This window comes from Phycodurus eques, chromosome 10 (assembly GCF_024500275.1).
Source record: "Phycodurus eques isolate BA_2022a chromosome 10, UOR_Pequ_1.1, whole genome shotgun sequence".
NCBI classification, from domain to species: domain Eukaryota; kingdom Metazoa; phylum Chordata; class Actinopteri; order Syngnathiformes; family Syngnathidae; genus Phycodurus; species Phycodurus eques.
In genome coordinates, this window is record NC_084534.1 from 12,257,432 (window position 1) to 12,283,888 (window position 26,457).

General features: G+C 38.9%; 1 protein-coding gene across 7 annotated transcripts in view; it reads right to left on the reverse strand.

Annotated features, from left to right (window-relative positions):
- dlgap4b (discs, large (Drosophila) homolog-associated protein 4b) overlaps positions 1–26,457 on the reverse strand; it is a 138,118-nt gene that overhangs the window by 110,815 nt on the left and 846 nt on the right. For 6 of the 7 annotated variants that reach the window (XM_061688273.1, XM_061688269.1, XM_061688267.1 and 3 more), the window contains exon 1: positions 14,318–14,630. The gene's annotated coding sequence lies outside the window, so the exon portion shown is untranslated. Of the gene's footprint in view, positions 1–14,317; positions 14,631–26,457 lie in introns of those variants that run through there. The other variant, XM_061688264.1, reaches the window with a different exon arrangement.

Sequence of the window (26,457 nt, forward strand, 5' to 3'; positions counted from 1 at the left end):
TGCATGTTCTCCTCGTGCCTGCGTGGGTTTTCTCCAGGTACTCCGGTTTCGTCCCACATCCCAAAAACATGCATGGTAGATTGACTGAAGACTCTAAATTGCCCTTAGGTGTGAATGTGTGTGCTAATCGTTGTTTGTTTCTATGTGCCCTGCGATTGGTTGGCGACCAGTTCAGGGTGTACCCCGCATCTCGCCCGAAGTTAGCTGGGATAGGCTCCAGCACGCCCGCGACCCTTGTGAGGATGAAGCAGCACAGAAAATGGATGGATGGCATTGCTATGGTGGCAGTGATAAGTCAAGTGCAGGCAGTCATTGGGACAACAACACTTTGCCTCTAAACCATTTGTTATATTGTTAAATATATTTTAGAAGTTATCATTTATTTGCTTAGCTTGCATTAGTATTATGGACGATTTTGAGAAAGGAAGACTCAGCAGGAATCATCCGATGGAAGGGCGCCTTGACCAAGGACGTGGCAGGTGTTGGTCCCATGTTTTCACCTTGAAACCCTACCCTTAGTGTGTTGTGTCTTGTAGCTTAGTACGTTATGTCTTGTAAATTTAGAAACCTCCCTATTTCAAATAAATGCAGGAGCGACGGGAGAGATTGTTTAGAGCGTGTTGAGAGGCTGTAATCTGAACAATCTCCCATACGCCCTCCTCATGAGAAAAAGAAACCAGCGTCTTCATTCCTTTTGTGTCTATTTTTTATAATGTTGGGTCAGATAAATCCAACATATATGCATACAAATATTATCTTTCATGAATTCATTTTAATCCTTCCTGTAATGTCATTAACCTATGTGGGCCACATACAAACTGCTGATATGCCTGTAAGCCAACATATACTATGAGCGGAGGAAAATCAGGTCAATGCCATTAAATATGAAAGTTACACAACATAATGCACCAACAAAGAATAAAGACACAACTGACAACTGAGATTAGTAGTAATGGTTATTGTTGAAATAATGACTATATTTTCATGAGGGTTATCCATTCGGTTTAAATGGGTCTCTGGATCTTAATGATCAATGAAGCGGATTCCTGTGTAAAGCTACTGGGGTGGAATATTACTGTTTCCACTCGACTAATTCATATATATACGTAAAAGGTTAATTATTTGCTCAGTAGTAATGTTCTCCTCTGCAGTATGAATAATATATCATTTAATAAGCAGTGGAATTTGAGACAGCTCAGATAATGGCATGCCAAAAACCAGTAGGCGATGTAGGAGTTTTAAATGTACATTTTTCACTACAACTACAATGCAATCAGTTCAAGGGTCCATTTCGAGCATCCACACAGTACCGGTGGTTTGATTGACAAACAATAAAAAACAAGCACCATTCACTAATATGTTCTAACAAGTGGAAATATGATTGAGAGGATGAGCCTTAGAATGAATCATTTATATTATATGACTGTGTTTTTAAAAACTTCAAAACAACACCGTCCTGAAATCCTTAATTTAATATGCTGAAAATTGCTAATCAGTTATGCTGTCATTGATTAAAATGGTATAATACAGCCCCAGTCACCGGCATTATTGGCTAGTGGCAAGGAAAACGATGGGCAATCTGCAGTTTTTTCTCCAGCCTAGCAAGTCGTTCTTCGGTTTCTTCACAGCCTCCACAATGCTCAATCAAGTTCTCATGGACTTCTAGCGAGAATGAGCCAGAAAGGTTGGTAGGGATGAGTGCCAAACTGCTAAAATGGCATATAACTGCAAAGCCAGTTGCCACACTCTTTTTAGGATAAACTAAGGCTAGCTTGATTTAATTCATTGTTAAACTGCTTTGTGGAAAAAGATATGTTAAAATGAAAACTAGTGTTAAGTCAGTATCAATTCTATGTTGTTTAATATTAATATTATATGGGTTAACTCATACAGTATGTACCCTTGGCTGATCAGAATGGCTGTGCAGTTAATCTAAAATAATTTCTCAGTATTTTCTCTGGGGGATTTTTTTTCTCAGAGGTTTTTACTCTATCTTTGCCATTAAACTTTCATCAACAATATGCGTATACTGTAATAAAAGTGGATGAGTCTTTTACTTTTAATTTAGAAGATACTTGATTTAAAAATTCATATTTAATGAATTCACAAGAAAGGAGCGTCTCTCTGACCAATCGTCAGCAGCATCAACTCCCCCCACCTACAACACTGCCAAAATATCTAGCCACCATTCTTAACCTACTGGTAGGCGATACCCCACACTATGTCCAAAACTCCACAGACTTCCCCAACAAAGTCCAGAACCTGAGACTTGCCACAGATGAAACCGTGGTATCTTTTCACGTCACCTCGCAGTTCACATGCATCCCCACCACTGCGGCCATTGATGTAGTCAGTGAACAACTCCAACAAGACTCCAGCCCAGAGGACAGAACCAACCTTACTCCAGGCCAGGTATTCGAGCTACTTCAACTTTGACTAAGCACCACGTACTTCCAATAGAATGAATGTTTCTATAAGCAAAGGACTCGGTGTCATGTCAGCTAATTTTGTGAATGCGAAACAACCTTTTTTTGTCATTTGCAAGCAGGATCCAGTTCGGTGCTACTAATTTGCACCGCAAAGAATACTTTAGCAGTCAATATACAATCAGAGAGAGAAAATCCTTCTGTTGTAATGTAACGTTCTTCATTGCCTACATACTTTGGATGAAATTTATGCACGCTAATGAACCAATTTCCAGCTGTTCTCGTTCTCTCTTTGAATTTATTACCACAGAGTAGGCTCATCTAATTTTTTGTTTGGTTGCTACAGACCCAAATTTGAACAATAAAAGTATTTAATTCATCACAGAGGTATATTTGAGGATTAAAGACCAATTATTTTAAACAGAGCTCTGCATTAATTGTCTGTGTGTGTGTGTGTGTGTGTGTGAAAGCTGAGCTAGATGTCCTCAACAGTGCTATATAAGAGCCACTTATCCAGCCATCCTTTTCTATAATGCTTGTCCTCATTAGGGTAGCAGGGGAGCAGGAGTCTATCCCAGCTGACTTCGAGAAAGAGAAGGGGTAGACCCTAGACTGGCTGCCAGCCAATCGCAAACAACAAACAACAACAAACAACCATCACAATCACGTGCACAGTACACCTAAAGAAAATTTGGAGTCTTTAATTAGGACGCATGTTTTGGCAATGTGGGAGGAAGCTAGATAACCCAGAGAAAACTAATGCAATCACAACGTAAATGCCACACAGGAGGGTCTCATATCAGAATCACACCCAGAATTCTTCTTCTTCATATTATTATTATTATTATTAGTAGTAGTAGTAGTAATAACGTGATCTGTGTATGCTTAAGAAAATTCTTCTTGGATTGTGTATTTTGTAGTTTTCAAAGAATTGCAAGATACTCAAAGTTTTCCATAGAAATCATAATTTTGATGATGTTGAATATGATGTAGAATTTGACAGGGTGTTCTAATCTTATCGCGTGTAATTTATCATCAGAAATTCATCATTCACACAGCACAACACATTTTTTATTATGTATTTTCATTTTATCATGTTATTAGTTTAATTTGTGTAAAGAACAAATATGTGGTTAATTCCCAAATAATAATTTTCACCCACTTTTTTAGAGGACATGTCCATGGGTCCTGTTGATGCATTCATTAAAAATTAAGAAAGGTAATCAAAATGTAATCAAATGTCATTAGTTATATTACATTGAGAAAGTAATTGAAATATTTACACTCCTATTACATTTTCAGTAGGGTAACCTGTAATTTTAACCAACTACATTTCCAAAGCAAATTTCCCAACACTGCGCATAGATTTATCAATGTGGTCATACAGTATCTGTGGCTTGGGGTTTGGCATGATGATGGATTAATAGGGGCTGTGCGCAAACAACTTCTGCATTCGGCAAAAAAAGGTCGAAGCTCTTCCTTTCGATTTAGGTGCTTGGCGGAGCCCTATGGAAGGAGACCGAGCAAAACAGCTGTAAAAATATCAAACATCTACAGTCTTTTGTTTTACACAAGATGATTACACAAGAGCTACCAAACATGAGCATATATGATTTAGGCTTTGTTTGTGTTTACATATATCCTATCATATATCTATCAATAAATAGTATACCTGTATTTAACTTTTGTCCAAAAACAAGTTCAGGTTCATACCATAATGTCATCAGCCTGTTCTCGCAGCATACTGTACATAGGAAGTCCGTTTTCCGGGTTTGGTCACGTGACGTTCCGCATAAAGCGGATCGATAATCCTGTTGATTTTGTGGAGTTGATTGAGTTTGTTTCAAATAAATGAGTCAAATGTGATTGACTGGCAACTAGCCCAGCTGCCATAGGCTTGTGTTCACCCACAACCCCTGCAAATCTTGACTGCAACAGAGGTGCAAATTTGCTGCCTAAAGAAGAAAAAGGTCACATTAAAAACAGGTTTCAACCTCGAACCAGAATTTTACAAAGACAGGTATCTTTTAATGTCATGCATAGAAAATGATGAGGCTCAACCTACCTAATATTCATTTTTGTGAATTACTCGATATTTCATGAGTATTGATTCTACCTTCCAGCGTTGCAGAATTCTTGACGTGTGCATGAAATTAGCCATCGCTCTGTCTCCCCATGGGCCATGCCTGAAACATTATGATTGACTAAATTGACAGCTTGGTCTCTCCTCTGAGAGATATATTTTCATCCCAGCCACACTCTCGTCATTATGTTAAGCAATGTTCCTCCGTGTCAGGGACAAGATATTTGCTAGCTCTTGTGGCTATCATTCATTGCGGAGAGGGGAAGGGTTAGGATCAATGAGGAAAAAGTCGTGGAGAGTGTTCTGCATCTTAATGCGGGCCGCCGTGTGGAACAGCCTTGTTGTTAGGATGCAGTGGCTAAGCCAGCTGATGTGATGTGTGGCCCCACGGAGAGAGGTCAAAACGCGACGTGACAAAAACCATGTCCCGAGTACACAGAAATAGCATGAGGACACAAACAAATATTTCAACAAAATCTTCTTTTCCTTCAATATCAAGATGGATTTTCGTTGAATAGATTATCTCCAGAACATCAAGTAAAGTAACATATCTTCTCTGTCCAAATGATTTAAATTTTAGTTGTTACAAGGATGAGAGGTTTGCATCCAAGGGAAGAACATCTAATAATGTTCTACCTAAGTGCATCAAAGTACAATCTGATCTAATGAAATCTGACAGCAATACAAGCATTTAAACATTTTTGATATTATTTTTCAAAATTAATTAAAATTGGTGCTTAATTAGGCAGCAAGATGAACGACTGGTTAGCAGCTCTGCCTCACAGTTCTGAGGACTTGGGTTGAAATCCGGCTTCCCCTGTGTGGAGTTTGCATATTCTCCCCGTGCCTGGGTGGGTTTTCTCCGGGTACTCCGGTTTCCTCCCACATCCCAAAAACATGCATGGTAGGTTGATTGAAGACTCTAAATTGCCCTTAGGTGTGAATGTCTGCGCGAATGGTTGCTTATGTGCCCTGCGATTGGCTGGCGACCAGTTCAGGGTGCACCCCGCCTCTCGACCGAAGATAGCTGGGATAGGCTCCAGCACGCCCTTGTGAGGATAAAGCGGTACAGAAAATGGAAATGAAAATGGTGCTTAATTAACAAAAAAAAAATGTTATTGAATAATTTTGCCAAAAGTCACCTGGGACGTGCTCCTGCTCACCCGCGACCCTGATAAGCGGTATAGCATATGGATGGATTGATGCATCTTGATAATTGTCTAAGATGTCCTGGTCCAAATTGAAAATCAATGTCCTGGATATAAACAAACATCATTTAGAATAGGTTGAAACCTGTGTTTTTCTGTCTTTAATTCCATTTGAGCATTTTCGCCCTTTCACTAAAAGACAGCAAAGGCCTGATTCTCTGTTGTCTCTAAAATATTATCCTGCGCAATTATATTTGGGGCAGAGGAATGTCATTTTTCTTCCCTGATATGCTCGGAAAACGGTCGGGGCCAACAATTGTAAATTTGAAACCTGCTCATTATTTAGAAGCGTAAATCCAATTTTTTTTTTTAAACCTGTCCTGTTCAGTGCATGGCCTTGCAGAATGGTGGATCTGTATGCCTTTGTGCTGGAACAGTTTTGCTGTGCAACAGGGGAGTTTGAAACACATTTTTATTTATTTATTTTAATTAATCTGATGTTTATTGAAAATGCAGCCAGACAGAAAAGGGCTTTTAGGGGGCAGACAGGGGGACAGAGTGGACAAGGGGACTAGGGGTGAGAACCACAGCAGAACAATCGTGAGACAGTCTAGATATTTAAACACAAGTAACATTACAACAGTTATTTGAGTGCCGGGACTCCCGGCCAAGTGTCCTCGCCGGCCCGACCCCGCCTCTCCCCCACAGACGGGTGTATGATGCATTAAAAAAAATCCTTGTGTGGCGTTAACCCAGAGAACGCCCAAGTGACGTAAAACAGATCGCCAGCCAATTAGGAACATTTGAAGCTCTGTTGCCAGAAACACACAGGACCAATTGGTGACGACGACAAAATTACTAAATGAACGGTGACATCTCATTTGAATGTCATTGTTTTCAGTCAGTACAATTGTTATCATTAGAGATGTCCGATCCGATCACGTGATCAAAATCGGGGTCCATCGTGTGATTTTCAGCTGATCGAGATCGGGTGAAAAATAACGGTTTTATTAATTTTCTAACATTTTAAATGTCACAAAGTGACCATATAATCCAAAGGTACAAAGATATTGCCAAATGGAACAGTAATAGCTTCGTTTTATATTAAACAATGTAACTTTTCAGGGTATTTTTAGTACCGGTATAATATTTGACTGAAAGTGACACGCAGGCTGTGCGTTTGTGTGTACGTGTTGACACTCGCACACACAAACGCACAGTCAAACACAAAATTTATCTACAAATTCCGTAGTAACACATACAGACAGGTAATGTAACAATACTCACAGGCATATAGTCTTCCCAATCGGTGAAAAACGAGTTAAATTAAATATATAAAAATCGCGACCTTCTTCTATTCTTCAAATGTGTAGCTCCCTGCATACATCGTACCACACTGCCCCTAAGAGGCCAAGGCGCGCACAGCAGGAACAGCAGTCTTTCCCCCCTGACTGTCTGACATTAAATCAGATTTAAATTTTCCCGTTTTACGTCAATTAGGATTACCAACATTTGTTTATATTTGCTGTTTTTAAAATATATATATATATATTATTATTTTACTTGTTGCGAATTTATTTTTTGTTTCTTTCAAATATTAAAAGGTTTTGCAGTTCTATGTATCGGATTGAGACTGTATCGACAGATGCTTAAAATCAAAGACTCGGACTCAGACTCGGGTGCAAAAAAATGTGATTGGGAGATCCCTTGCTATCACAGCAATCACTCTGGTGTTAGTGATAATGGACCAATTTATTATCTACAGCGCATAATCCAGTCTATATGTGATCCCTACAAGTTTATTTGAATGCTGCGTCCTTTATTTGTGACTGCAAATTACTCCATGGTGAACAGCACAAAACAGTTACTAATTCTCTCCCAAAATTGTTCCATTCCAGAGCTCACAAAAGCTGATAAAATGAGTGTGATCAAATGGCAAACACTCCTGAACTGAAGCAACTTGCACCTGTCATGGGAATACAAAGATGTTGTGACCTAGTTCTATAAAAAGTAAAAAAAAATAAAAATAAATAAATAAAAAGCCTTAGAAGGAGAAAGTAGAAAAAGGCGGTTTGAAAAATATTATTTCTCTGACAGACACGGCGTTCCAACCCAAGGGAGGATAACATCTGTAGCTCTCCAGTCAGGAGGTTTAAATATAGATGCCTGCTACCTTATTCTTCACTTTTTTTGATGAGAGTGTATTCATTTATTATGTTATTTGGAATGTTTCATTCTTTGAGATTCTGCCTTTGTGGCATAATTTATCATATTAAAAAATCTCTTAGAAAAATAAAAAAAGACAGTATATGATTTAATTGCAATTGGTCAGAGAAAAATACAGTATGTGATATGTTCACATGGTGCAATTTGGTCCCCTAGAGGCTGAGGAATACAACACAATACTCTACTACTGCAGATATTTAATACAGGGCTGCCCTATACATTATTAAATGACCCTGTGGAATATGCGTACTGGAGCATCCTTCTTAACTTAGTGAGGTCACACACACACAAAAAACTCAAATGAAATGTGGCGCTCTTGAATCCCCCACGTCCATTCTGCGGTTTTAATCTGGTGCCATTTGTCTTTCTGTCGACACAATACGTAATATGAAAGACGTGAAATGCAGACCTCCATAATCGACTGTAATTAATGCATATACAGTACAGTTTTTCACTGCCTATTGACAATTTTGTTTTTTAACCTATCCTCCATTATTCGCTGAATAACTAATATATTTGCTCTTTTTTCTGCTTTATTTAAAACACCCTTGAATGTCACAAAACAGCATCATAGCCCTCTCTAATAGAAAAGTAATCCTACTTTCCAAACAGACAAGGCTTTGGCACCATCTTGTGGCATCTTGTTGCCAAGGAATCATTCTTGTAATTTAACGGGGTACAAAAACTTTGTTACTGTAATTAAGTAGAATTTTCACATATTTGTTCTGTGCTTATTGTCATTTCCACCTTTTTTCCGCTATTCATGTAAGGGCTCGGTCCCTATCCCTGGGAAATTACTACACTGTGCAAACATCTTTCCAGTAACTAGATTGTCTTTAATGAGCTTTTCTGACAACAGTAGTAGGACAGATCGGGCCTGATTTACTAAGATCCCAAAAAGGGGGCACTAAATTGTGTGTTCACGCTAACATATTGCGCACACTGTTGGCAACAGGTGTACAAATGGTGGAGACTGCCGTATTCAAAAGAGTTTTATGTGCTTTAGGTAACTGATGGTTTTCACCATGGAACATTTGGCAGAGCACTTCAAGTGCAAAATGAAGTTTGAAGTGATGGAATTGGAGGCGTTAGTGGAAGAGATAAACAAACATACTGTACTACTGATTTACAGAAGATAGATCTATCACTAGCAACCACATGAAATCCAGGTTTGATTTAACATGTCCCGATTGCCCATCTGGCATCCTGCATAACATTGCATTTTAAACTTGGGATAGCACGCATGAGAAAATGCTCTGGAAGAGCCAACCAACAGACAATTTTCACTGGGCCATGAAAAGACCCGACACAAGGAAATGCAGAGGTGAAAGGAGTTTTGTCATTGGTAATATGGAATGACTCCTTCTTGTGACTGTCTCAAAGCCAGCCAATAAAGCATTCAGTCTCCAAAATTGCATTGCTCAGTACACAATATGTATTTCAAAAATGAGATCTGTTCTCCCCATCGCCTCTCATTTTGCCTGCACTTCCTCGTCATGGTTACACACAGTGGTGCAGTTTGCACCTGCCTTTCGGACGCAGTATTTAAAAAGATGCAAAATCATTCATTGCAAGTTGTCTCAAGTTTGATCAATCACACTGCTTGTGCTAAATTAATCTATTTGCATATACTCTTCTCAGAACGTGCAAAATGAACTGGGCGACAATCCTGGGTGTGCAAGATTAGTAGGTCCGCTTCCACATTTATTTTTGTTTTGCTAGACACCTTTAGTAAATGAGGACCAAAGAGTTAGCAGGAGTATACAAATACTGTATAGCGACTACAACAAAACGTTTTGTAGCATTCGTCTTAATGTGAGCAGGCAGTTTAATGTCATCCTATACACCTCACACTCTGGGAGATGCGAAATGTCACATGACCAAACCTGGAGAACAGGTTAGCGGACTTCCTGTGTTAAATACATGTACCATAATTTCTCGTGTATAATACCCACCTATGTATAATACGCACCGCCAAAGTTGACCTCAAAATTCTGGAAAATCCTTCTATGTATAATACATTTTTACAATGCATGATTTCACTCTCCACATATGATCAAAACATGATTATCTGTATTTTGTTAAATACAATACAATTCATTAAAGAAAACATGAAGGGCCAGGCGTAACACATTTAATTTTATTTTAATAGGATTCAAATTAAACTGTCAAGCATTTCATAAAAGCATTATCATTAAACAAAATATAACCATAAAGAAATAAATGATGGTTGTTATTCAGTCATCAGTCATATTAAAAAAAACAACTATATTTCACAAATTCTGTCAGGGTATGTAAACTTATTAGAACAACTGTACATATATGCAGTCGTTCTAATAAGAACGACTGCATATATGAACGACTGTCATATTGGAATGAAAGTGTAGGCTACACCTTTTTCATAACCTCTATGTCGCAGTTGCATATTAGAATGAAAGTGTACACCTTTCTCATAACCTCGAGGTGGTGATGGCATATTGGAATGAAAGTGTACAGCTTTTCAATAACCTCTAGATAGCGGCATACACTGATAAAATGTGAAAGTTTGTTTTCCATTTCCCCTACACCTATGTATTATGTGGACTATTTACTTTTGCCAATTTTTTTGGGGGGAAAAATGCGCATTATAGACAAGAAATTACGGTATATCCTTTGCTTATGCGAATGTGATAATGCACGTGAAGACTAAACCTAAACACAGGTTATAGTCATCTCTCTGTGGTGACAGCTGGTGTTAAACAGAAGACATGATAAATGTTTAAAGCTTCTACGGGTGCTTTGTCACGGTCCCCTTCGCCATTCACCCGAGCCTGGAGAAAGTGTTTCAACCTGTTTTGCTGAAGTAGGTTGCACATATACCCTATTCATCTTGTTACCTGTGCCAGCAGTCACATCATCAATAAACACTATTGAAACTGTTCCATTAGCAGCCCACATGCCCGTGGCAGTCACTGTCACTGTGATGTGGTATGCTTTGGATCATCCATCATTCTGATCCATGACCTTAGTTTATTCTGTCATAAAGACTCTTATTAAGGGGGTGTTTGGGGTAACTATATGATGATTTTAGCACTGCCAAAACAGCAAATATGTTGGTGGTACAGGGATCCTCGGTTTACGATGATCTCACCACGCGGTTTTGAGGTTACTAGTTTGCGCACTGGCATAAGAATACCTTGTCACATGGCACATGAGAGCATGCTGAATTACCACCGTACACTATTTGTTTGTTTTATATTTAGGGCCTAGAAGTGTTTTTCATAAAAATATTCACAATAATTATGACTTTACAACCGAATTTAGCATAGCTAAACAACTTATGTATACATTCTGAATACACCGCCTAATACACTATAAGACTTTTTTCGGTAGTTGTTTGGCTGAACAAGATGTCGGACAACAGACTTATGTTCATTCAGTCATCAATTTTCTATACTGTTTATCCTTACTCGAGTTGCGGGCGTGCTGGAGTCTATCGCAGCTATCATGGGGCGAGAGGCGGGGTACACCCTGACTTGGTTGACAGTCAATCGCAGGGCACATATAAATAAACAACTATTGGCACTCACATTCACACCTACGGGCAATTTAGAGTCTTCAATTAACCTACCATGCATGTTTTTGGGATGTGGGAGGAAACCGGAGTACCCGGAGAAAACCCACGCAAGCACGGGGAGAATATGCAAACACCACACAGGCCAGGCCGGATTTGAACGCTGGTCCTCAGAAATGCGAGGCAGATGTGCGCACCAGTCGATCACCGTGCCACCCAGAATTAAGTTAAAAGGTCAAAATCATCATTAAGTGGAGATACAGGATTTTCATCAGAATGCAGCGATATTTACACATAACCCAGTGCTGAGGCTAAAGAGGTTATCGTGTACAGCGGAATGCTCCAACAGCATCACCAAAAGAACTAAGAAATCAGACACAAGCAAACATTTAATGACAAGCTGTACATGCAAGTACTGTGGAGAGGCGCAGCTAGACATTGCTTGTGGGCTTTTGTCCGTCTTTGTGTGCATGCGAGGGAGATGAGCAGTGGAGGGCAGAGTGCTGGTTAGAGTGACAAGATGTGATGAGACACAGTCTGAGTGAGTGCATAGTGGCAGGATGCAAAGAGAGAAAGAGAGAGAGAGAAAGAGAGAGAGAGTGAAATGGATGAGAGAGTGAGAACAAGAGATGGATTTAGATGGGTTTGAGTAAGCATAACCTACAATTTTTTTGTCTTTTGGGGAGGAGGGCAGTGGGGAGAAAATTGAGGCCACTAACACAGACTGCTTTTCAGGTCACTCCAAAGTGTGCTAAAAGGCAAGTTAGTCCTGAATCCATTGTTAATTTGATGGCATGGAAGATAGTGCCGGGTTTGAACGGATTCAGCTGCTGTCGTGCATATAAGTAAAAACACCTTGTCTTTAGTTATCTGTATAGACAAGCCATAGTAATAACATTAATTGTAAAGAAAATGTACATCTGGAAAAAAACGATTCAGTATAATATGAATGGCCTAAAGTTGTGGTCTTGACAGTTTGTGAACTGAAAGTACCTCCTCTCTCCTCCTTGGCTAAATATTTGGATGCTCTAGTTGGTAAGTGGCAGCCATTGTAATACATCCATCCATCCATCCATTTTCTGAGCCGCTTCTCCTCACTAGGGTCGCGGGCGTGCTGGAGCCTATCCCAGCTGTCATTGGGCAGGAGGCGGGTACACCCTGAACTGGTTGCCAGCCAATCGCAGGGCACATAGAAACAAACAACCATTCGCACTCACAGTCATGCCTACGGGCAATTTAGAGTCTCCAATTAGTGCATGTTTTTGGGATGTGGGAGGAAACCGGAGTGCCCGGAGAAAACCCACGCAGGCACAGGGCATTGTAATACATGAAATATATAATGTTTATTGTGCCCCAATTAATAGCTGGTACATCATCCACTTTGCCAAACTCCTCCCTCAAATAGACACCTCCCTTTTCCCCATCAGGAAAAAACAACAGGTAGCTAATTATTTAACTTCATAGATATTTATGGCTGAACGCATGCTTATATTACATAATTTCGGATAACTATTGATACTGCTCAGGCCATTTGCTCTCTGTTGCAAGCCAAAACAGTAGTACTGAAGCTCAAACAGTCTTTGAGATAAATAAAAAAGTGTGGAGACTTACCGCATGATGTAAATGAGTTAGCCTAATATCATATTCAAAATACCTATACATAGCATAAACACCCTCCCCTCCCCCATCTACAGTTGAATGAATAGATTCCTCCCATCTACTATTCAAGGAAATAAGGTAATAAATGTCAGTTGTTATTGTCATTATTATTGTGCCCATCGGGTTGAAGAGAGTCCAGCTGGTCCCAGGGCTATTTTCAGAGGTGTCAATCAATACAGCAATTATTCTTGGTGGGCTGGAACTGGGCAGCCAATAATCTCTTACACTTCTGTTTCACTTCAGGAGCTTCATAACAGTATGATATTTCATTGAAAATTTTCCCTGCATCATTCACTACGACCTGCAAAGTTCTTTATGGATTTTATAGGACATAACGGTAACGAAACAGCATGCCAGTACACTCAACAAGTTGATTTAACCCTCTGTTGACATTTTAATGTATTCATATGAGCCTTTATATAAAAAAATCCAGTCAGAATCAGAACAGTCTTTAACAATTAAGTATCATGATGTTTCAGGACTTGTAAAAACTAGGATAATAAGATTAGGATTACACATGAAAGGATTATTGCTACTTCCATTAAACATTGGACATCATTTACTTATACAGTCCAAATAATGAAAATTTTAAATATATCCATGACATCATCAACATATCTTTTAAAGTTTCCATTGTGTTATTATTATTATGATATTAATATTGTAGATATTGCTGCTAACATACACCAGCCACAATACCCTTGCACAATCTAATAAAATACAAGAGCTGTACCAAAAATGTTCTTAAAGATAATAATGTTTACCTTTTTATTGTCACCCTTTGAGAATCCAATGTTTAATAAGTGGTTGTAGTTTGCTCTGGTGTACAACTGCACTGCATCATACTGAGAAAGAGCTGTTTCTAATATTTTGGTTACATCATCAAGCAGCAAAACATTCTCACAAAAATGAGCAGATAATTATCTTGGCAAATGCATAATTTTTGATACATCTCTTATATTGGATTTCATTAGTTTGTGGCCATGGTGTGTGTAGGCAAATATTGTTCACAAACCGGCGGGTACCTCATTTCGCACACAAGGAACTGTCCTCAAACCACTCATACTTTGTGCAGGAAATTGCCTGTCCTTCGCACGGTTGTGTATAAACACTGAGTCCCGATTTTACTGCGCCGATGAGTCACATTTGTAGGCGCTGAAACACGTTTTCTCCTGTGCAGTATTTATTTCTTAATTGTAGTTGAACACAACAACAGTTTTACCTTGGCTTGAACCGTATCCTCTGGTCCGCTGGAGCGACGACGACCACTTCAGCTGCTTCTATCCATCCACCACAAATAACTTCCCAAGACACGAAGATGAACGGCGGCCGCTTTGCAGTGAAAATCAGCATTTGTCCTCTTCTACTCACCCGGGGAATTTTTGAGAAGGGACGATGGACCGACTCCTCCATAGGCGACTGCACAGGAAGGCGGAGAGAGTCAGTGATAGATGTGTGCTTGGATGGAGACTGAGAGAGAGAGGAGAGGAGAGGAGAGGAGAGGAGAAGAGAAGAGGAGGGGAGGACTGCCTCTGTGTGTCACAGAGGACGCTGCTGCACACTAATAACTGAGCAGAGTGAAAGAGAGGTAGACCTTTAACAAGCATTTAGCGGTTCTATTTCCGGGGATGAAAGAATCTTAATCAGGCTAATTTAAAAAATAGTCTTTCACCTTACAATAATAAAGCAACCACTTGACTTGAACGTTTAATACTTTTTATATTACAGCGGCGTGAAAAAGGATTGGCCCCCTTCTCAAATTCTTATATTTTTGCAGAGACACTTTTATGTTTCAGATCATCAAACAAATTAGACAACTACAACCCAAGTGAACTTAAAAATATGTTTTTAAATGGTGATTTCATTTATTAAGGGAAAAAAACTACTTTTCAAAGTTGCCTGGCCCTCTGTGAAAAAGTAATTACCCCCCTTGTTAAATCATGTACCGTATATACATATAGCCAGAGTAGCATCTGCACCACACACTGACTGAGGAGTATCTGCAACATTTGCACAATCGACATTGCTTTTTATTGCTCATTGTTTTGCTCAATGTCTTTATGTCTCAAAAGTATTCTCTGTCAATTGACTGTTGTCATACTAGAGTGGCTCCAACTACCGGAGACAAATTCCTTGTGTGTTTTTTGGACATACTTGGCAAAATCAAGATGATTCTGATTCTGATATCCGAACTGTTATACCAATTGTATGATATAATTTATGTCATTATCATTATACTGGCTATATCATTGACATAATTGATACAAAATATGTTTCTACATATTGGAAGTATTCCCTCCTTTGACAAAATTAAAGGTTTCCGAGTGTTGCAACGGCGGTCAGTTCTGGAACTAACGGACTTTGTTCATTACAAGACTGCCTTTCGAGTTCCATTCGGACATTCTGTCTGTTAAATCCAATGTTGGTTGTTTCCGTGTTTGTTAAATCAAGGTTCCACTGTATGTGCCCTGTGATTGACTGGCAACCAGTCCGGGGTGTACTCCGCCTTTTTCCCGAAGTCAGCTTGGATTGGCTCAAGTTTACCGGTGATCCCGAACAGGATAAGCAGTGTAGAGAATAGATGGATGGATTGATGGATGAAATAGTACCTCGAATACAAACAATAGGACATTATTCATCTTCGTAATTTACGTCCTACTTAGAGTAATGACCAAGAGCTTGAGAACATCTGTCACTTCCAAGCATCCAACCTCAAACCAAATCACAGCCTCTGCTTGAATGCTTAAAGAAGTCAACAGAAAGTGTTCACTGCCAATTTACAAGAGCAACACACCCCTTTGTCCTATGTTAAATGTTACAACATGGACAGCCTGTCAGCCTGTGCCGGTCGCAATGTGTTTTCTTCACAGGTAATTGGATTTTAAATGTGGTACTTTCCTGGAAGTGTCCAGGATACGGTCAAGCAGTCACCACACACTCACGCTGACATACTCCAACTTAGGGAATGAAAGCATATTTGATTTGCTTTAGGGAGACCTAGCTGTGACGTTGCGTAAAGGAGGGGGCTCCACCTCAACACGAATGCATAAATGCTTCTCAAACAATTGCTAAAACACACAAAACGTCCTTCTGCATCCATCACAAGTAATCTAAAAAACACTTAACATTAGGTATGTGTGATGAGGACCCTGCAGCATGTGCTGGTAAAAGTCACACTATAAAATTGATTTCTCATTGGAATTTAGTATAATTTATTTTTTCAAATTGATTACTTGGCTACCCGCAATTGTACTAATCCTCTTGTGTCAGGTTGAAAGGTTGCATTGACATAGGATCTGCTTGCATGTTGCATTTTAGCTCGCTTTTGTGTTAAATGGGTCTGCGCTAAAAGAATTTTATGACATGATAATTAAATAATTTGTTGGTTTATTACAGTAAATATAATATGATCCCACTTTGAGTTACACACGGTCAGCACTTAACATTAATATTTTGACATTTCCCAACTTGTAAAAAAAATCATCAAAATCTTCAACATAATAAAAGTACTTTTTTGTTTTTATTGGCCTCTAATAAGTTAATATTTTTCATCATGTGCATTAAATAATGTAAGCAGAAATGGGTACAAAATTTGCCAAAAATCTCTACTGTGTTGTCTGGTGATGAATGCTTTGCCACTGTCATCAATAAATACTGTAAATGTGCCAAATTCTCTCTTCAAATACACAACCACATGCGGGCCAATTTCAACAGTAAATGGAAACAACTTTCAATATTTGAACAATTATGAACGCATACTACTACGGCTGTGCTGTTCCAAGCTGTTGTTTGCCTCTCTGGGCTGCACTGTGCAGGTCTGGATTCTGACAGATTTCTTTGTGCTCCCCGGATACAATGTGAGCAAATGCGACAGGAAGCCGATGATGGAATCACAAAGGAGTTTATGGCCCCTCGAGGAAAGCCTTTGGAAGAGAGGGTTACTGCCTCAGACAAATACAGGGCAGCAATCAAACTTCATTGTAGTTTACAGCTAAATGGAATGAGACCTGGCATCTTTGTTCAATCTAATAAAGCATTACATTAAATATGTACAAATAACCTAGGATTTGAAATGAATGACATGCTACATAATTCTAATGGATTATGAACGGTTCTCTTTATCCTATAAGAAAAGATTTTCAGGCTGTATAGCGTAGACAAAGTAGGCTATTGCTAGTTTCAATCCAACCAAATGGTAACAAACAACATAACATTTGTAAGAATAATTTTATTACAACAGTCACTAAACCAATTTTCTTCCTGTGGCGCTGTGAACAAAAATTCCCCACCATATTGAATACAAAATAATTTAATTGGTGCTATTTGTTCTTTATTTGTCACTTCCACTCTGTTGTATATTTTACAACATATTGCACAATTCATCATCCAGCACCACATCCATACATCCACAATAAGCAATATTTCAATTTCAATGGATGTGAAACTGCAGCTGTCTTGTTATTACACATGCTAACAATAAACCCAATCTTAGAAATAAATCGAATAACCAATTTTGAACACTCTATTCCACCCTGCACATATTGTATGCCTCGCTGACATTTGCATGGTTGGGTGATAACAAGATAATTTGGACACCAAAATGGATATTTGAATGATGTTAGACTCCTCGAGGTCACTTTAATTGTGTGAAAGTCTAGCACAGCTACTGATATGTGGTCTAAAACATATCCCAACCTAATTTACTTTTACTTGTCCTCTTTCCATTAACATGATAACATCTCATCAGTAATTTGGTTAATTTTGCTTAGTTTTCCGAGCAAGCTAAGAAAACATTGATAGTATTCATTCGATTTATATGTGAAAGTGTAGCAAACTAACAATATTGATCACCACAGTAACAGTCAGAATCTTTTTTTCTGACTCATGTTATATTGGATTTTCCCAATTTGTCTACTTCTTGCCTGTCTCTGCGTTAAAACCAGTTAGGTTTTTATATGATATAACTTTGTGGGGCACTTGCCACTTGCTGAGGCTCCAAAACAGGAAAACTACAGTGTTCTGTCTTTTACTGTTTGTTTTACAAAATTCTATTTGTTTTCTGACATAATATTCAAATAAAATTGTGAATTATTATAAAACGTAATTATTGTAACAAACCATTATCTACAGTATACAGCCAATTCAGTATAAGAGAGCAAAAGAACTGCTCAGCTTATTTGTGTGGACACTTCGTTGCCCACTGTCAAAAAGAACCGATAGAATTTACCCAATAAATTTAGTGTAACAATTTGCCACCCCTTTAACTGGGTAAATTTAAAACACATAATTTGCTCACAGTATATTTAATTCACTGATTTAAGTCTGCCTGTTTTGGCCGTGTCAAGTCGTTCAAAGCAAGTGCAGTTGTCAAAAGACTTGCAGAAAGACTCAACTGGCCAACCAGTGGAATGCCTACACATACAACTTCTGCATTTTCCCTTTACAGTTTAGTGAGCATGGCCGAGAAATCATTGCTTTCCACAGAATCCACAGACACGGTTTTATGAAACGAAATGCACATACAGCCTGCTAACCTTACCCGACACACTCATAATACAAGCAGGAACAAATCTAAGTAATGATCGTTTAGCAAAGCTTGTTTTAGCATATAGTGCCTTTTTCTTTGTCGCGTGTTTGCTTTTGTGCTGATTCGCTAGCTAGCAACCAATCACAGTGATCAAATCCCAAATCCCCGACGGGCGACGTCATTTTCCAGATTGAATTCGGCGAAAACGCAGCGGACGGAATGTGCAAGCCACACATGAAAACTGCCCACCGAGGACAGGTCATTCATTTACAAAAAAAAAAAAAAAAAAACTTACAGGCCCCCCGAGGACTATGCTCCCCACTCCACAAGCTGCTCCGCCGATGTGTCCACAACTATCCTTCTATTCATCAATTTTATGAACTGCTTATCCCAACTCGGGTCGCGGATGTGCTGGAGCCTATCTCAGCTGACTTTGGGTGAGAGGCTGCACACACGACTAATTATTCACTAAGCCTTCCCACAACTTCTGGGTTGAGACTCGGGAGACGACCACGCTACTACTACATGCGTTAATGAGCCGATGACACGTCAGCCAATCAGTCTGGCATCCATCCATCACGTGCTGTATATTGTGGCACTAACGGCTTTTCAGAATCAGAATCATCTTTATTTGCCAAGTATGTCCAAAAAACACACAAGGAACACCTCTTACTGTTGTCAGTGCAAGTAAAATTTACCCTATATTTTCGGGTTCCTTACCTATCTAAAACAATAATGTCAATTTTGGATGATTTTCATGGATTATATTTGCCACTCTCCAAAACCCTCTTTTAACAGTGCACTGGTAACATTTTCTTGTGGCATCACAAAAACACATGAAAAAAAACAAAGCATATGTGGAGTGAATAATTTAAATAATGGGATAAAAGTGGATGCGACTGGTTAGCACATCTGCCTCACAGTTCTGAGGACCCAGGTTCAAATCCGGCCTCCCCTGTGTGGAGTTTGCATGTTCTCCCCGTGCCTGTGTGAGTTTTTCCCGGGTACTCTGGTTTCCTCCCACATCCCAAAAACATGCGATTGGCCAGTTGAGGGTGTACCCCTCCTCTTGCCTGAAGATACCTGGTATAGGCTCCAGAATGCCCGCGACCCTAGTAAGGATATGCAGTATGGAAAATCGATGGATGGATATAAAAGTCTTGAAAGTGAGAATAAAAGTGTAAAACAAGAACACTGGCTACTAGCAAATATTTCTGTTGCTATGGCAGATAAAGTATAAGACCTGTTATTGAGTCTATACTATAGAGTCAACATATGGTGGCTTCAGCATTTATTAATTCCAATAAAGGTCTTTATTCCCTCCATAATACACATCATCATAGTTATACTCCTCCATTGCTTCTATTTAAAACACAGCCTTGAGCCAGTGGCCAATGTAACACAGCCACAGATGGTTCCTTAATGCTAGCATGGACATTTAGACATGACGAGGGAAAATTAATAAAATCAGCCAAATGGGAGCAGAAGCAGCTTTGGAGCAGAGGTAGTGACTGAAGGATTAGCACGTTTACTAACTAAGCCTGCATGTTGTTTTGATCCCCATCACCAAAGTGATGAAGTCGGTATACACGTACACTAAATTGAATGTGACTGCCTCATAGACATGTCGTGAAAAAGTTCATAAACATGTAGAGCATCTGCCTCTCTTACAAGTTCTGATATGGCATGCTGGTCACCATGACATGCACACGCAACATGTCCTTGTACGGTATGTGTCCATCGGCCTGGACGTATGCCCTGTTCATCCATGTTCAAACATACACTCTCTCTTGTCATGGTCTGTGTTTTGGTTTGGGTTGTGTTAGTTTTTTTCCATGTTTGTTGTCTGCTCGTCCACCTGTTCTCGTCAACCTTCTACCTTGTGTCGAACCAATCAGCTCTTGCCATCCACTCGTGTCTTGTCCAGGTGTTCCTCGTTGTCTCGTCAATCTGTTTGTATTTAGTTCCCTGGTGTCTTTCACTTCTTGTCGGTTCATTGTAGCATGTCATTGTCAGGTGTCATTGTCCCTGTCTGTTCCACGTCTTACTCACCAGTCATAGTTTGTTTCCAGTTTTAGGTTTACTCAAGTGTTTCTTTGTTACTTTGGTAATCTGTTGTGGGACTTCGTTTAGTTTGCTTTATCCATGTTCGCCTTTTTTTTTGTGGGGGGGGGGGAATTAAATATACTTTTTGGAGATTCCTGCACTCCTGCCTTGCCTCCCTGCTTTCCTGCATTTGGGTCATACACGTTTTTGCCTTGCCTTCCTCGCCTTTGACAACCAATCGTGACATCTCTGTCTCTCTCACATTCACGCACAGACACACACACTTGCATGCACTGTACTAAAGTAGTGTAGTACATCATATGGACCCGCAGGCTCTCCCAGGCTTGGGTGCACATTTGCCATGCCATCAACCGCCTCCTGTCTACTTGTGTTCATAATAAACCTGCTAGCTAATAAACACTGTATAGCAAGCAGCCAAATCGACAAATGAAATAGATGAGCTACGAAGCAAACATCAAAGGTCAGACAGTGTCAAAAATGTACACAGAATTAGTTCCCACTAGCTGGGCGGCCGTATTGCTATGTTGATTTTACGTGGTAGAAAGAGGAGCAACTGAAGTTTCATTTTGTTTCCTTTTCTACGCACTGTAATGTTGAGTTTAAGGTCCCATGCCATCAAAATCAAAAATTTTCTAATGTTTTATGCATAAACTAGGTTCACATGAGTCTGTAACCTAGTTTTAAGTTTGACATTTATGCGGTTTGTCAATTGAATGCAACAGGTGGATTTGAAATCACTGATGTTGTGACGTAGTTTTTTCAATTAACATTCAAGTACTTTCCCACTTTGTGGTTGCTACACAGCAGTCCACTTTTTAAAAAAATGTCCGAAAAACAACAGTTTTGGCATGCAGCTCTTAAATTGTGATCACCCTAACTTGGATATTTCAGGCCACTTCTATGTTGAGAAAAAACCTTGCGGTAAGTTGCAGATGTTTCTCTCTCTCTCTCTCTCTCTCTCTGTCACACACACACACACACACACACACACGCACACAAGCACACACGCTTTCAAGTCTGGTCAGCAAACAGCCTCTTCATTCAGTCATTTAAATGAATAAAGCAAGTAACGTTCCTGTAGAGCCCAATGCATGTGTTCTTGGTTTTTGGGCAGTTTAAAATTGAAATAGTGGCAGGTGTGTGTGGATTCCCATACATTATTATTTTAAAATTTTATTTGAGTTGCATGCTCAATTTTTTTATTTGATTTTTCTTCTTTTTTTTTTCAAATCAGAGGTTACTCGCAAGTTACTCTTTACTTGAGTAGGTTTTGACTGAGTAGATTCTTACTCTTCCGGAAGTAAATATTTGAAAGGGCTACTTTTTATTTTTTCTTGAGTCATATTATTATAAAGTAACAGTACACTTACTTGAGTACAATATTTGGCCACTCTACCCATCTCTGCGTACAAATGGGGAATAATTTAAAAGGTTAATGACCAGGCTTTGAATTACACAAAATGTATTGGCAAGAAGCATTGTTACAACAGGGGTATAATTACCAAACATACATTTTCAAACATGGTTTTATGGTCATTTAATCAGTCTTTTGTACAATGACCAAATCAGCAAGCATACGCAGTTTTGATGCTGCCAAAGGCACCAACTGAATGCCGTTGGTTGGGAGAAGCCTAAACTGAGAGCTCTTCAAAGTGGGCCCTTCAAAACTGTTGGAATGAAACTCACAACAGGAGTACTGGCTTGGTCCACAAAATTGCCTTGAATTGCATTTGTTGGAGGGTTGTGTTTTTGGTGATTTTGGAAAATGTTATGGCCACACCAAATTAGTTTAGCAGGAAGCCTGAGAAAAAGGATGAAATTGACTTCTGGTGGGATGTGCTGTGATCCATAAAAGGCCTCAAATAAAAATTTTGGCTGGATGTGTATTTGCTTGTTTCGGCATTGCTTGTCATTTCGAAATTTACACTCTTCCAGCCCACTGTTGCACTACTAGTTTCAGTCCAAGTGACTGTGGTTCAATTAAAAAGTTCATTAAATCCCTGTTTCATGTGCGCTCATGTGTTCTTTCTAACAGCATCGGCAATGTTTTGAGTAACATTCTGAACCCTCAAACATCCATCCATCCATTTTCTATACTGCTTATCCTGTTCAAGGTCGCAGGGAGCTGGAGCCTATCCAGCGGCACACAACCACTCACATTCACGCAGTCACTGATTGGGAGCTGAATCTGCTTAGAGTGAATCACTGAGACATATCATCCATCCATTTCCCGTACCGCTTAGCCTCACCAGGGTCGCGGGCATGCTGGCGCCTATCTCAGCTGACTTCAGGTGGGTGGCGAGGTTCACCCTGAACTGGTCGCCACCCTATCACAGGGCACAAATAGACAATCAACCATTCACACTCACATTCACACCTACAGATGATTTAGAGTCACTTTGAAATCATTAACTCAATTGTTGAGCACTAATTTTTAAATCAAATCAATCTTTACTGTAATCATGTTTGTACCAGAGTAATGGTCGTTTATTCAGGATCATATGGACACTATTAATTCCAAATCAAATCAGCAGTGTTAACAACAATGTAAAAACAGAAAGATACTCAGTTTTAACTTTAATGTCGAATAATGTTGCTGCAATGTGAAGCTCAGTTGTGTTTCAAAGGTGCCTGAAGCATCTCATTTTTTAACATTCCTAATTGTGCCAAGTGTAAAAAAGAAAAGTTAACCACTTTAAGACTTGACAAGAGTAGAGCATTTCCACATATTATTTTTTCTTCTTCTCCCATTTTACTCTTACCAGCGCTTGTTGAGGCCAGTCCTCCCTTTTTGCTATAAGTGCCACAAAAATCAAAAGAAAAGCAAAGCAAAACGACTTCAGGGCCATTCAACTTCCCAAAAGGACGAATTCTCATAATTCTGATTAATATTGGACAAGGAAGACCGTACATTCTGACAAATGTACAGTATACTCCATGCTGAATGTGAAACATTAAGAACAAGACATTTCAATGAATTAAATAAAGATTTTACCAATAGAAGTAATTGAGCATAAACTGAGGATATTTGAGATAAAGCATGGATTACCCTGCACCATCTGCTTGTTGGAACAATACAAGTGCTTGTATCATTTTGCCTCTGGCCTGTTAGTAGTGAAGAACCTCACATTGTGCTTTAAATACAAAGGGGAATTTTAAGTATTTGAAACACCTCTCAGTGGTGCAATGTACCTGAGGCCATCATTTAATGGCAATTCTCCTTAAAATACAACAACAACAAAACAAAACAAAAACTTTTGTTGATATTGAAATGAACAATTTATCCTCATGATATGAAGTTTCTTGGAAGGAAAACGTTTAGAATGATGATCTATTCTGCAGATTTTAAGGTGTCTTCATTGTCATTTATGCTACTGCTACGCTGCGTTCCAAATTATTATGTAAATGATATTTTCTCAGACTTCCTGAAGTCATAGGACCCCTTATTTGATAGCAGCTTCACAATTCTTACATCAATTAAAGTTTTTGGAGAGTTTTTGATGGAATTTATTTTGAGATAATGATTAACGACAGCTGTATAAGAAGTATGATCTGATGTTGATGTTTTAATCTTTGGTAACATAATTGAAGCTGTTGAGACTACATGGTGCTGCTTCAAAGTCATAATTATATATATATATATATATATATATATATACATATATATATATATATATACATATATACATATATATATATATATATATATATATACATATATATATATATATATATATATATATATATATATTCACCTTGAACCAATTTGTGATCGTCTCTGTTTCGCTTGCCTGTGCACATGTTTCAGCTATTTGTACCATGGAAGAATTGGAGCATATCTTCTCTCACATCTTAAAAAATGATTGCCGCATGTTCAGATAAACTGCTCGAGAAACAGCATCATCAGCGACACCTTTTTTTAGATGGCACATTCGTGTGATAATTCCTCGCTAGGAAGGCCGACATGATGAAAACAATAGCTCTGATGAAGCTGAGTCAATGTATCCTGACGTGTAAATAAGAGAGAAGTTGATTATGTTCCTTTTCTGCCTCTTATCCATTTAAGGAGATGCATATGTATACGATTAAGTCTTGGAGTGAAGAGACAATCAGACCACAAATCAGAAAGTTGATCAAACACGACATCTAGTGGTCAAATGTGTTGTATACTGCAACGATGAACAATTGTGGGGACTGCAGTGCACTAAGAGCAATACAGTGCTTTCTATTATTGTAATATTTAAAAGTTTGATGCATTTTATATTTAACAATCCACAATGGTAAATGCTAAAGAAATTGAGATATCGCAGTTAGTGAAATGCAATATTATCTGTTGCCACTTTTTTATTGGCATCAACATGACAAAACTATACAAAAATAATTTTTGCCAAAAATAGTTACTTTTCTACGGAAGTGTATTGCATTCACTTGGATTAAAAAAAAAAAAAAAACTCCTGTTTTTCTGAGTAATTTTTTTGAGGGCTTTGTTTTTCTGACTATTTCTTTCTGTTTTTCGGACTCATTTTTTTTCCACCTGTTTTTCTGACTAATTTTTTTCCGAGTTATCGGGTCACATCAAACTCACGCGAGAACCTGCGAACTGCAATTGACTCTTTGCGGACTCACTAATGGCGGATTACTGCTCGCACACCTTCAACCTGCCCATACACGTTTACGTTACCGGTTCAATTAAGGTGCCTGCGTAATGTTGACAAACTTAATAACAATACCATCTATGTGACTCAAAGACAGGAGTATCTCCCAGTGTTTTAAACCCATATCAAAATAAAACTTGATCAAACTGAATAAGCCGGTCATGTTGCTTACTACGGATTCTGCAAAGAGTCACTTGCAGTTCTCAGGTTCTCGCGTGAGTTCGAATTTGTCCGAAAAACAGAAAAAAATTAGTCCGAAAAACAGAAAAAAATAGTCAGAAAAACAAAGCCCTCAAAAAAATTACTCAGAAAAACAGGATTTTTTTTTTTTATCCAAGTGAATGCAAAACTTTTCTGTACTTTTCGAATACTAAAGCTATAGTAATACACTTTATGTTGTTACTACATAACAACAACCATAATCAAAACAACCACAACATACTACCATATAACAACCACAACAACTACATTAATCATCGCAATCACAACCGCCACAACCATGACCACAACAAACACAACTATGACAACAATAATGACCACCACAACAATCAGTAAGCATCACAACCCCCACCGCAATGACCAGAAAAACCACCACAACAGCCATCACAACAACCACCAAAATAACAACATCCACTACATCACGACGACAACCAGCGCAACCACAACAACAACAACCAATTCCAGCTCAAGAACAACCACAACCACCACAACAATCATAACCCAAACCACCCTCCCAGTAACCATCTCAACAAAAACTACCATATCACATCAACAACTAGCACAACCGCAACAAAACAAATACCACCAAAACAACCACCACTACTATAGCAACAACCAATAGCCCCACAGGACCAACCACCAGAAGAACAACAGCCTGAACACCACAACAACCATATCTACAAGCATCACACAACCACTCCCATAACCACCAAATCAACCACTACCACAACAGCAACCATCAACAATGGCCACAAATACACAACAACTACCACACTCACAACAAAACCAATTCCAGCATACGAACCACCAACCATCACAACAACAACAACAACAACCCATAGCACCACAAGAACAACTATAAAATCCTCCATAATACAATAAACACAATGCCAC